Below are 13,615 nucleotides of genomic sequence, written 5' to 3' on the forward strand. Positions count from 1 at the left end.
AAAGAAAAAAAAAAAAAAAAAAAAAAAAAACAGAAACCCTCTATCTGTTACCTACAGGAAACCCACCTCATGGATTAAAAACATACATAGACTGAAAATGAAGGGTTGGAAAAAGGTTTTCCATGCAAATGGGAACCAAAAAAGAGCTGGAGTCACGATACTACTTTGTCACAAAATAGCTTTTAAAACAAAAACTTTTCGAAGTACAAAGAAGGGAACTATATTGTAGTAAAAGGATCAATCGATCAAGAAGACATAATGCTTATAAGTATCTATGCACCTAACATAGGAGCACCCAAATACGTGAAGGAAAGACTGTTAGATATAAAAGGGGAGAAAAACTGAAACACACTAATTATTGGAGACCTCAACACCCCACTATCGCCTCTGAACATATCATCTATAGGTAAAGAGATAAAGGATCTAAACGATACCATAAATCAAATGAACTTAACAGACATCTGTAGAACTTTCTATCCAAAAACCACAAGATACCCTTTTTTTCCCACATGGAACCTTTTCAAAGATTGAGCACATGACAGGGCACAAGACAAGCCTTGACAGATATAAAGGCATAGAAACTATATCCAGCATCTTCTCCAACTGTGATGGAATTAAACTTGAGTTTAAGTTCAAGAGAAATCCTCAAAAATATTCAAATACATGGAAACTAAATAATGTACTCCTAAATGACTCCACAACTACTAAAGAAATAAATACTGAAATCAAAAGATTCATGGAAGTCAATGACATGAGGACACGAGTTTCTGTAATCATTGGAACACTGCTAAAGCAGCCATAAGAGGGAAATTCATAGCAATTAATGCCCATAAAAAGAAGATGAAAAGACGGCAAATGGATCACCTAACATCGTGCCTCAGAGAGTTGGAAAAACAACAGCAAAAAAATCCAAAAAACTTCAGGAGGAAAGAAATAAAGATACAAGAAGAAATAAATGAAATAGAAAATAAACAAACTATACAGAAAATAAATGAAAGTAAAAGCTGGTTCTTTGAAAAGAAATTGATACACCACTAGCGAGACTTATTAAGAAGAAGAAAGGAACCAGGTAAATCAAATCTGCAATGAAGCAGGCAATATAACAACAGACATAGTAGAAATACAAAACATCATTAGAGGTTACTATGAACATCTCTATGCCAAGAAACAAAACAATCCAGATGAGATGGACAAATTCCTGGACACATATAATCTACCAAGATTGAGCCAGGAGGATATAGAAAGTCTGAATAGGCCCATAACAAACCAGGAGATTGAATCAGTAATAAATAACCTCCCAACAAAGAAAGCTCTGGTCATGATGGCCTCACCTCTGAATTCTACAAAACTTTCAAAGAAGAGTTAACCTCCATTCTGCTCAAGTTATTTCTAAAGATCCAAAAGGGTGAATCCTTCCCTAATTCATTCTATGAAGTCACCCTCACCCTTATCTTTAAAACACATAAGGACAGGACAAGGAAGGAAAACTATAGACCAATATCTCTGTTGAATATAGATGCAAAGATTCTCAACAAGATACTAGCAAATTGTATCCAACAACTTATAAAAAAGATTATACATCACAATCAGGTAGGCATTATTCCACGGATGCAAGGGTAGTTCAACATACACAAAACCACAAATGTAACACACCATATTAACGGAAGAAAGATAAAATCCATATAATCATATCAATTGATGCAGAAAAAGCATTTGATAAGATACAACATCCCTTCATGATCAAGACTCTCAGCAATATCGGCAGAGAAGGGTCATTTCTCAACACAATAAAAGCTATCGATGGGGGCCAGCAGGTAGTGTGGTGGTTAAAGACACTGGACTCCCACATGGCTGAAAACAGTTCAAATCCTGGACCTGGCGGCTTGCTTTCTCACTTTCTCTCTCTCTCTATCTGATCAAACTGGAAAATAATAATAATAAATAAAGTTAAATAAAATATTTTTTAAAAAGCTATCTATGAAAAAAACCCAAAGCAAACATCATCCTGAGTGGAGAAAAGCTTTCAGCTTTTCCACTAAAAACTGGTACAAGACAAGGATGCCCACTTTCTCCACTCCTTTTCAATATGGTACTGGAAGTCCTAGCCAATGCAATCAGAAAAGAGAAAAACATAAAAAGCATTCTAATAGGAAAAGAAGAGGTGACACTCTCTATTTGCAGATGACATGACTGTATACATAGAAAACTCAATGGTATCCATGAAAAAATTTCTGGAAGTAATACATGAATACAGTAAAGTTGCAGGATACAAAACCAACATACAGAAATCTATAGCATTTCTATGTACAAAAAGCAGGCAGACTGAGATAGAACTGAAAAAGTAATTCCATTCACCATAGCCACAAAAAGTATAAGATACCTAGGAATAAATCTAACCAAAAAAGTTAAAGACCTCCACAAAGAAAACGATGAGAAGCTAAAAATAGAAATTGAAAATAACACAAAAAGGTGGAAGGATATCCCATGTTCCTGGATTATAAGAATTAATATAATCAAAATGGCAATTCTACCCAAGTTAATCTACATATTTAATGCAATTCCAATCAAAGTACCAGACACATTCTTCACAGATCTAGAAAAGACAACCATACAATTTTTCTGGAATCATAAAAGACCTCTTATTGCCAAAGCAATCCTGCACAAGAAGAGTGGAGTGGGCGGCATCTCACTCCCTGACCCAAAAATGTACTACAAAGCTTCGGTAATGAAAACAGCATGGTTCTGGCACAAAAACAGACAGGTGGACCAACGGAACAGAATAGAGACCCCAGAAATAAACTCCCAAACATGCAGCCAACAGATTTTTGACAAAAGGTACCAGTAAATCCACTGGGAAAAGGAAAACTTCTTCAGCAAATGGTGCTGGTAAAACTGGATATCCACCTGCAGAAAGATGAATCTGAATCCCTCCCTGTCACCATTGACAAAAATCAACTCAAGGTGGATCAAAGATCTAAACCTAAGACCTCAAACTACAAAATTGCTCCTAGAGAACACTGGGGAAACTCTAGGAGACATTGAGGTAGAGAAAGACTTCTTAAATAAGACCCCCAAAGGACAGTCAATTATCCTCAAAAGAGACAAGTGGGATTACATCAGACTAAGAAGTTTTTGCATGGCAAAAGACACAGTAATTAGTGTTAATCAACAGCCCTCAGAATGGGGAAATATTTTTGTAAACTATGCGTCAGATAAGCAACTGATAACCAGAATATATAAGGAACTCAAGCAGCTGTTCCAAAAAAAGACGATCAACCCTATTAAAAGATGAGAGAATGAGTTGAAAAAAAAATCTCTTTAAGGATGATGTATTAATAGCCAAAAGGCATATGAAAAAAAAAAATGCTCAACATCCCTCATTGTAAGGGAAATGCAGATCAAAACAAGGAGATACCACCTAACCCCAGTCAGAATGACTAAGATTAAAAAAACAAAAAAGATAAGTGCTGGTGGGGTGTGGTGAAAGGAGAACTCTCTTACACTGCTGGTGGGACTATAAATTGGTCCAGCCACTGTGGAGAACAATTTGGAGATTCTTCAAAAATCTACAAATAGAACTTCCATATGACCCAACAATCCCACTCCTTAGTATATACCCAAAGGACAGAAGAATTCTTAATCAGAAAAGCACTTGCACATCAATATTTATTGCAGCATAATTCACAATTGCTAAGACACGGAACCAACCCAAATGCCCATGAACAGATGAACAGATTGAAAAACTGTGGCACATATATTCTATGGAATACTACTCAGCCATAAAAAACGAGACCCTGGTTTTTAACAGAAAGTGGATGAATATGGAAGATTTACTGCTGAGTGAAGCAAGCCGAGCAATAAAGGAGAGACATTGTATGTACCCACTTAATATATACCAAGTGTCTGCACTCTATGACCAAAACTGAACGATTAAAGGATATAGAAACACAGTAAATGGTTGTGAATACCAGATATAGTGTGGGAAGAGCATGGGTGAAGGAATAGAGTCTGAGGAAGGACATTAAGGAGAAAAATGGAGAGGCAAAGTATTAATGGGACAAATAAATGGGGTATAATCTGGGGAGAAATGTAAATATGTTGGGATCTTCACTATGCAAACTAATGATGTGACTGAATGTATAAAAGAACTTGAAATATAAAAAGATAAAGAAAAAAAAAGAATAGTGAATGAGTGCAACTATTCTTTATTTTTTTCTGTTTTTGGAGAAGTTTTTTGCTATAGGGCGCGTGCGCTCGCCAGAAAAACAGAGAGAGAGAGACAGAGAGACAGCAAGAAATCACCCTCCAGGAGGGATGGCCATGCTACAATCCCTTCTCCTCCATTCTCTTCTGGGGATCTTGGGCACGCACGCAAACATGCCCAGCGTGAGTTTAAGCCGCTGGGTCCGGGAGTTGAACCGTGGTTGACTACATAGGAGTTCAGCGACAAAGCCATTACGCTAACCACTGGTCCCTCAACTATTCTTTTTCTATCTCTTTCTAGTGAGCTATTGTTATGTACAATTTTACCTATCTCTAGCTGGACCAACGATATCACAGATCTTTTCAGAATATAAACTCTTATCTCCCGCATCTTCTACATGAAAATTATACAAAGCCATTACGCTAACCACTGGTCCCTCAACTATTCTTTTTCTATCTCTTTCTAGTGAGCTATTGTTATGTACAATTTTACCTATCTCTAGCTGGACCAACGATATCACAGATCTTTTCAGAATATAAACTCTTATCTCCCGCATCTTCTACATGAAAATTATAAATTCTTTCATTGTCTATGTTAAGATTATCTTTGTTCTGGGAACCAGCAGTTAGCGTAATGGCTATGTCGCTGGACTCCCACGTAGTCGACCGCGGTTCGTGTCCCGGACCCGGGGGCTTAAAACTCTAAAACTCATGCCGGGCGCGTGTGCATGCATGCCCAAGATCCCAGGAGGAGAATGGAGGAGAAGGGATTGCAGTGTGACCATCCCCTCTGGGGGGTGATTTCTCGCTTTCTGTCTCTATGCCTCTGTCTGGCTGGCGAGCGCATGTGCCCTATAGTGAAAACCTCTCCAAAAAAAAAAAAAAAAGATTATCTTTGTTCTAAAAAATTACTCTCATTAATTTATAAGACTTTTTGTGTTCTGATTTTTAATCAGTTTGTTTTTTTCTTTAGAACTGTATTTCCCAGTAAAGAAAATGATAGACAATTCAGCACATATTTTCAGAATAACCAGTGGAGTAGGTTTTCAATGTTCACAACACAATATAATAGCCTTGATTTTTTTATACACTGTACACATGCTTTTAAAGACCATTCTGTGCCCTACAAAGATGTATAATTATTATATGTATTTATATATGATTATATAAATTACAAGGAAAAAAAGAGGTATCTAACAGGTAAAATAATAATAATAATAATAATAATTTAAAACTGTGAGAGATTTGAATACATTTCCTCAAAGGAAATGTAAAAATTGCCAATAGGCACATAAGAAAGTGCCCAAATTCATTAGCCAGTAGGGAAATGTAAGTCAAAACCACAATGAGGGACCCACAGTTAGCATAATGGCTATGTTGCTGGACTCTCACGTAGTCGACCACGGTTCAAGTCCTGGACCCGGTGGCTTAAACTCACACCAGGCGCATGTGTGTGCGTGCCCAAGATCCCAAGAAGAGAATGGAGGAGAAGGGATTGAGGCATGACCATCCTCCCTGGGGGGTGATTTCTCGCTCTCTGTCTCTCTCTGTCTTTCTGGCAAGCACATGTGCCCTGTAGCAAAAACCTCTCTAAAAAAGAAAAGAAAAAAAAAAAAAAACCACAATGAGATACCACTTTATACCCACTAAAATAGAAATAATCAAGACTGACAATAACAAGTGTTGAGAAAGATGCAGAGAATTGAAGCCCTCATACCTTGCTGGTGGGAATGTAAAATGGTACAGCCCCTTTAGAAAAGTTCAACAGTTCATCAAAAAGTTAAACCTAGAGTTACCATATGACCCAGTGATTCCACTCCCAGGTATATATCCAAGAAATATGGAAACATATATCCACACAAAAAATGTCCATAGCAGAATAATTCATAACAGCCAGGAAGTGGCAACAACTCAAATGTCCATCAACTGATGAATGGATAAACTGAACACAGCATATCCAAACATGAAATATTAATTGGCCATAAAAGGAAAGAAAAAAAAAATACTACACAGGCTGTGACATGGATGAATCTTGAAAACATTGTATTGGGAAAAAGATAAACACAGAAGAATACATATTATATGATTTATATGAAATGCCCAGAATAGACAAGTCCATTGAGACAGAAAGCAGATTGGTAGTTGCCAGATTAATAGCTAAGAAGAACAGATAATGGGGAGTGCATGACTGATGGGTCCAGGACCAGAACTAGCCACCATTTCTAGAACCATGTCGATCCTGTGGGAGTTTAGTGCCTTAACCACTACATCACCTGCTGGCCCCAAAATGATAAAATTTTATATGTGTATTTTACTGCAGTTAAAAAAAAATGAAGTACGATACATGTTAGAACATGGGTGACCAGAACACATTATGCTAAGTGAAAGAAACCAACTGCAACTCTGGATGAAATATCCAAAACAGACAAATCTAGAAAGTATAGAATAGTTAGTGCATAGGATGAGGGAAGGAGGAATAGAAGAGTTAAGTGCTAAAGGGTACAAGGTTTATTCTTGGACAAACAAAAATGTTCCAAAATCAGACTGTGGTTACAGTTGTACAACTCTGAGACTATACTAAAAAGCACTGAATTATACACTTTAAAAGATTAAATTGTATGGTATATGGATTATATCTCAATGAAGGGGTATGTGTGTGAGTGAAAAAGAAAGTGAGTAAAAGAACTTGAGTAAGAACTAGGCGGGAAAGGGCCAGCAGGTAGCATGGAGATTAAGTTATCTGGATCCCACATGGCCAATTACGAGGTTCAAATTCCAGACCTGAAACTTGAAAATCATGCTGAGTATTTGTGCATGAGTGCCCAAAATCCCAAAAGGAGAATGGAGAAGAAATTGTGGCGTGGTCATTTCCTAGGGAGGTGGGGGGATTTCTCACTCTCTTTCTCTCTCTGGTGAGCATGCACACCTATAGCAAAAACTGAAAAAAAGAAAATGAAAGATTAATAAAAGATAAGAATGATTAGTACAAGGACACAGGAAAGGATAACAGATAGACAACTTTTGTTCTTGAACATTTCCTACATCTCATTCCAGAGTAATTACCACCTAAACTGATCTAGGATACTATTAGGAGAAACAGGACTAGATTGCAGAAGGAAACAAACAAATGTTCATGACAAAATATAAATACAGGTAATTATATACAGACAAGATATACATGGAAAGTAGAAAAGCTGAGAGTTCAGGGTTCCCCACAGCCTGGTGGTTAAGGAAGCCAGAACCCAAGTGGTCAAACATGCAGTTCAAATTCCAGCCTGGTGGTTTAAAAAACACCCTATGGGTATGGGTGTGGGTGTGTGTGTGTGTGTGTGTGTGTGTGCACGCACCCAAAATTCTGATAGAAGAGAGTAATAAAGAAGGGACTGTGGCATAACTACAGTCTCCCTTTCCCTCTCCCTTCTTCTATGTCTCTCTGTCAGTCACACACACCCTCTAGCAAATTTAAGAAAAAAGAAGCAAATATTTAACAACACAAGATATAATAAATAGGAGCATGCATTTTCTTTTGATTGTTGTTGTATTGTTGTAGTAGCCAGTCTGAGAAACAAAGAGTGATGTTTTGCTTTGTTTTGTTTTTTAAGGGAAATGTCTCTCGATGGAGCAGGATTAGTAATTGTTTATACACCTCCTGATTTCCACCCTAATTATAAGAGCTAAATAATTTTAACCATTACAGAAGCAATAAACCAGGGGTCAATACATAATGATCAGGTTAAATACCAAGTGTTAGAGTAGCTATGTTTAAGAGAAACAAGTATCTCTTCTATAGTCCCTGGGTTTTCTAAACTGATTTAATGAGCATGTGTTTCTGATTTTCAAAATACATGGTTATTTGGAATTCCTATTATTTTTGTTTACCCAAATCAAAAGTGTCTGAAATAAAAAGTATATATAAATTGCTCTTTGTAAGGTATACTCTACTATTATTAAATATGAACAATTTAGATAATCTCTTAAAATATGTATACTTCAGACTCTTGATCACAGAGAAGAAAAAAACAGCAGGAAGCTGAACTCTGTGAGTTTAAGCCAGATAGTATAAAAAGCTCATGACCAATTATTTGGAACAGCTGCAACTGAGTCACTGAGCTAAATTTTAAAACCAACCTAACTTTGTCAAACAACTTCCAAAAAACACTTAGGAATTTAAAGATACAGATAGTAATTTTGGGTGTTGTTGTTTTGTTTTTTTTTTTTTTTTTTTTTTTTTGCACCAAAATAAACCTATCCTTTTTTTTTTTTTTTTAATTGCTATAGGGTGCCTGTCATAAAGAGACAGAGAAACAGAGAAAAGGATAGGGAGAAGCAATGAAGTATGAAATCCCTTCTCCTCCATTTCTTTTTTTTTTTTTTTTGGAGAGATTTTCACTGTAGGGCACGTGCGCTCGCCAGACAGAGAGAGACATAGAGACAGAAAGCGAGAAATCATCCCCCAGGGGGGATGGTCGCGCCGCAATCCCTTCTCCTCCATTCTCTTCTCGGGATCTTGGGCACGCACACACACGCGCCCGGCGTGAGTTTTAAGCCACCGGGTCCAGGACACGAACCACGGTCAACTACGTGGGAGTCCAGCGACATAGCCATTACACTAACTGCTGGTTCCCTTCTCCTCCATTTCTACAGCCTATCACAATTTAGGATACACACACACGACCCCCAGCAATGCTTTTCAAGCCAACAGGGCCAGGATTCAAACCAGAAGGCTGGCCATACGAGATCTGACTCCTTTAACCAATAAGCTGGGGCACTAGCCCTAAACTGGTACTTTAATTTCATTTTCCACATACTTTTTGAAGTCTCCTATTATTTATTAACACAGTCTCAAAATCAGATAAATATGGTATCTGGGGTTTAACTTTTCATTAAGGAAATAGGTAAAATACAAGAAAGACCTGAAATAAACTTATACTTGAGACTTAAAAACACATCTTAAATTTCAAATTATTGTACAATGTTTACTATATGTTCTTTAAAAAATTTCTAAATCCCCAAATATTGGCATTCAACCCAATTGTTTTATATGTAAAACACTTGAATTGTTATATGAACAATCTATTTCCCTTGAGTTGATAAGTAAATGTACCCAAATATTTCATCTGTATTTTCGGCAAGATAGACGAATTTACTTAAATGTTAATTTCAGTGCGTGTGCTCTTTTCTAAAGATTGTTTATATAAAGGGAATATAGTTATCAGTTTCTAATATTTTAGGTACTATAGATGGATATGAAATATATACTCACTTTTTCATCATTTAATGTACCAATCATTTATGTACTTCACATACCTCTTTTAAATCTTTAGAAATCAGGGGAACCAGCAGTTAGTGTAATGGCTATGTCGCTGGACTCCCACGTAGTCGACCGCAGTTCACGTCCCGGACCCGGTGGCTTAAAACTCATGCCGGATGCGTGTGCGTGCGTGCCCAAGATCCCAAGAGGAGAATGGAGGAGAAGGAATTGCGGCATGACCATCCCCTCTGGGGGGTGATTTCTCGCTTTCTGTTTCTATGTCTCTCTCTGTCTGTCTGGAGAGCGCACGCGCCCTATAGCGAAAACTTCTCCCCAAAAAAAAAAAAAATCTTTAGAAATCAGGAAACTTTTCAGAACTGAGGGAAGCCTGGAGATAATCCAATCTTAAACTTTTTTTAGGTTTATTTTCATTTTACTTATGTATTTATTTTTAATTTGCCATAAGGTACATGCGTTCGCCAGAGAAGGGGAAAGTGAAAAGGCAAGGTGCCAGGCCCAGGTCTTGAACCATGGTCAGCCATGGGGGAGTCCAGCACTTCAACCACCACACCACCTGCTGGTCCCTCCAACCTTAAATTTTCATTTTACACATGGTTGAGAAATTTTATGTAACCTGCCCGAGGTTGCACATTGAGTCTCCTCTCCTAACTTGAGGAGTACTGGAACGACAGCACTTTCAGTACTCATTCTACAATACCAGAAACTATTTTGTTATGCTTAATTTGTGTGTATTTTCAAAATTGTGACTGGTAAGACCTAAATAATAACTGATAATGTGTTGAAGAAAACAAAACTGAAACAGTCTCAAAAAAGTTCTATCCTACCCAGCAAACAGAATGGAGATTATTTTTAGTGCTGATAATCAGTAAGGGTCAGTAACATGCACGAAAGGAAGAGAGAAAAGCTATAATTTTTGGAAAACCTATTAGTATTTCTTGAGTATGCATTCTTAGGTTACATACATTGTTTCATTTAATCCTCACCAATCTCATACGGTAACATTTTTCCCTTTCTACAGATTATTTCCATCCTGATTTGTATTTCCTAAACCACTAAATCTAAACTCTTTGTTCATCCAGATCCAACTTCCAAAGAGATTATATTCCAAAATCATCTTTCTTTTATCAGTTGTTTGTAACCTAGAATGTATATTGCCATAAAAGTATCTCTGCTGTATCTACTACAAGCTGATCCACAGAAGCTAAAATATAGCTGAAATACTATAATGCCACAAAGAATTAAGGAGGAGAAAACCTGCTAAAAAAATGTCAACACTATTTTTAGGTAAGTTTTTGGCTAAGCCTGGAAGCCTAATCTTTATAAATAAATTTTTTTTCCTATACAGATATGTATCTAGTGTAAGAAGAAAACAAATACTAAGAACATGTTCAACTCCCTGATATCTGGTTCTTAACAACATAAAGAAAATACATTAACTTGCAAACTATTCTCTAAATTATATGGGTTAATTCATCTAGACATGCTGGCTTTAGCTCATTAATAAAGTTTAAGTCTGTTTACTCAACCAGAAAATAAGAATAATATTATTTCTCTGCATTTACAGATTATATGGCATAACTGATGAAGGTACTTTTAAACTGAAAAACATTAGAGGGTGATGCTATTTTAACTTTGAATAGCTATGATGAATCAGGTTGTACGTAATTTTTAATAGTGTTAATCAACAAATACAAGTTGTATATATTTATGGTATGCAACATAAATTTTGTATATATACATGTGGAATAGTTAAATCAAGCTATTTAACATATGTATTACCTTGCATACTTATTTTTGTGGTAAGAATATATAAAGTGGGGGGAAATGTGGGTGGCAGGTAGGAACAAAGACAGGAGAGGGATCTGGGAGGACTCAGTACCACCAGGTGGGGGGCCGAGAGCGCAGGTCCAATACTACATGTTGAATAAAAGTTGCAAGAGAGGGCTCTTTGTCTCATTCCTGATCTAAAAAAAAAAAAACTTTCAACTTTTCACCAATGAATAAAGAAGCTAGGAGCTTTTCATCTATGATCTTTATCATGTTGTGATATATTCCTTTTATGCCTTATCTGTTCAGTTTTTGTCATAAAAAGATGGTGAATTTTGTCAAAATTTTTTTTGTTATCTACTGAGATGATAATACTTTTGTCTTTCATTGGGTTAATGTGTCTCATATTTATTGATAAACCTATCTTGGGATGCTTTAAATCTTACTTGATTGGATAAATCTTACTTGATTATGATAAATGATCTTCTTCATGTGCTATTAGATTAAATTTGCTAACATTTTGTTGAAGATTTTTGCATCAGGGTTTATCAGAGACGCTGGTCTGTAATTTATACTTTTCCTGTGGTATCCTTGTCTGGTTTAGGTATTAAGGTAATGCTACCTCATAAAATGAGTTTGGAAGTATTCCCTCTTCTTTAATTTTGTGGAAGAGTTTGGGCAGCATTGCCCAGAATTGGGTATTAATTCTTCTTGAAATGTTAGGTGGAATCCACCTGGTCTTAGGCTTTTCTTTGATGAAAGTTTTTTTTAATTACCGACTCAATCTCCTTTCTCATTCATTAATAGTCTGTTCATGTTTTCTATTTCTTTATGATTCAGTCCTGGTAGACTGTCTTTGTCTAGGAATTTATTTCTTCTAGTTATCCCAGTCTGTTGCCGTATAATTTTTAATAGTAGTCTCTTATGATCTGTGGTATTAGTTGTAATGTCTACTCATGCACTTCTGATTTTATTTAAGGGAGTCATTCCTCTTTCCTTCTTAGCTTAGGTAAAGATTCATCAATCTTTTTTTTTTAATTTCCAAACAACCAACTCCTAGTTTTGTTGAACTATTACTTTTCTAGTCTCTATTTCATTTATATACTGCTTATTCTTTATTATTCCTATCCTCCTACTAACTTTGGACTTAGTTTATTCTTCTCCTTCTAGTTCCTTGAGTTATAATATTGATATTAGCTTGTTCATTTGGGAATTCCCTTCTTTTTTGATATAGGCATTTATTACCATAGACGTCCCTCTTACGATTGCTTTTGCTATATCCCTTATGTTCTTCTAAGTATGGTCCCATTTTAATTTGTCTCAAGATATTTTTAATTTACCTTTTTGATTTCTTCTTTGACTCATTAGTTGCTCATAAGTATATTGCTTAATTTCCACATTTTTTTAATTTCCTGACATTCCTACTACTGATTTCAAGTTTCCACCCACTATTGTGAGTGGAGAGATACTTTAAAGTGATCTCAATTTTTTTTTTTAATTTCTTAGGATTTGGTTTATAGTCTGACATATGGTCTATCCTGAAAGACATTTTGTGTGCACGTGAGAAGAGTGTATATGCTGCTGCTATTAGATGTTCTGCTCTACATACATCTGTTAGATGCATTTGGTCTCAACTACAGTTCATTGTTTCTTTTTTGATTTCATGTTTGGATAATTGTCCATTGTTGCAAGTGGGGCATTTGAGTGCCCTACTCTTATTGTATTGCAGTCCAACTGTGTCTTCAGATCTAACTAATATTTGCTTTATATATGTTGACGCTCTAGTGTTTGGTGCATAATAATTTATCATTTTTATATATTTTGATGACTTGATTCATTTACAGTTTTATAATGACCTTCTTTGTCTCAGTTTAGCTTTTGACTTAAAGTCCATTTTGTCTAGGTATAGCTATCCCTGCTCTCTGTTAGTTTCTATTTGTATGGAATATATTTTTCCATCCCTTCACTTTCAGTCTATGTGTATCCTTAAACATGAAGTTAGTCTCTTTTAGGCAGTATATACTATATTTGGATGTTGTTTCGTAATCCGATCTGTTTCTTTTGACTGAAGAATTTAATCAACTTACACTAGGGGTAATTACTAGTAAGGACAGACTTACTACTGCCATTTTGCTTTCTTTTTTTTTCCTTTTGGCTGGTTTGGTTTGGTGTTTCTGGTTGTTTTGCAGATCCTTCATTCCTTTCTTCATCTTTTGTTGCCTTCGTGAGTCTCTATTAGTGAGCTTTGACTCTTCACTTTTTATCTTTTGTATCTCTACCATAGGTTTTTGCTTTGTGATTATTATGAGTCTTAACATAAAACACCTTTTAGCTTCTGTATAAAGGCTTACATAATACATTTTAAGCTGATAT

Source organism: Tupaia chinensis, unplaced genomic scaffold (genome assembly GCF_000334495.1).
Source record: "Tupaia chinensis unplaced genomic scaffold, TupChi_1.0 Scaffold000154_1, whole genome shotgun sequence".
Taxonomy (NCBI): Eukaryota; Metazoa; Chordata; class Mammalia; order Scandentia; family Tupaiidae; genus Tupaia; species Tupaia belangeri.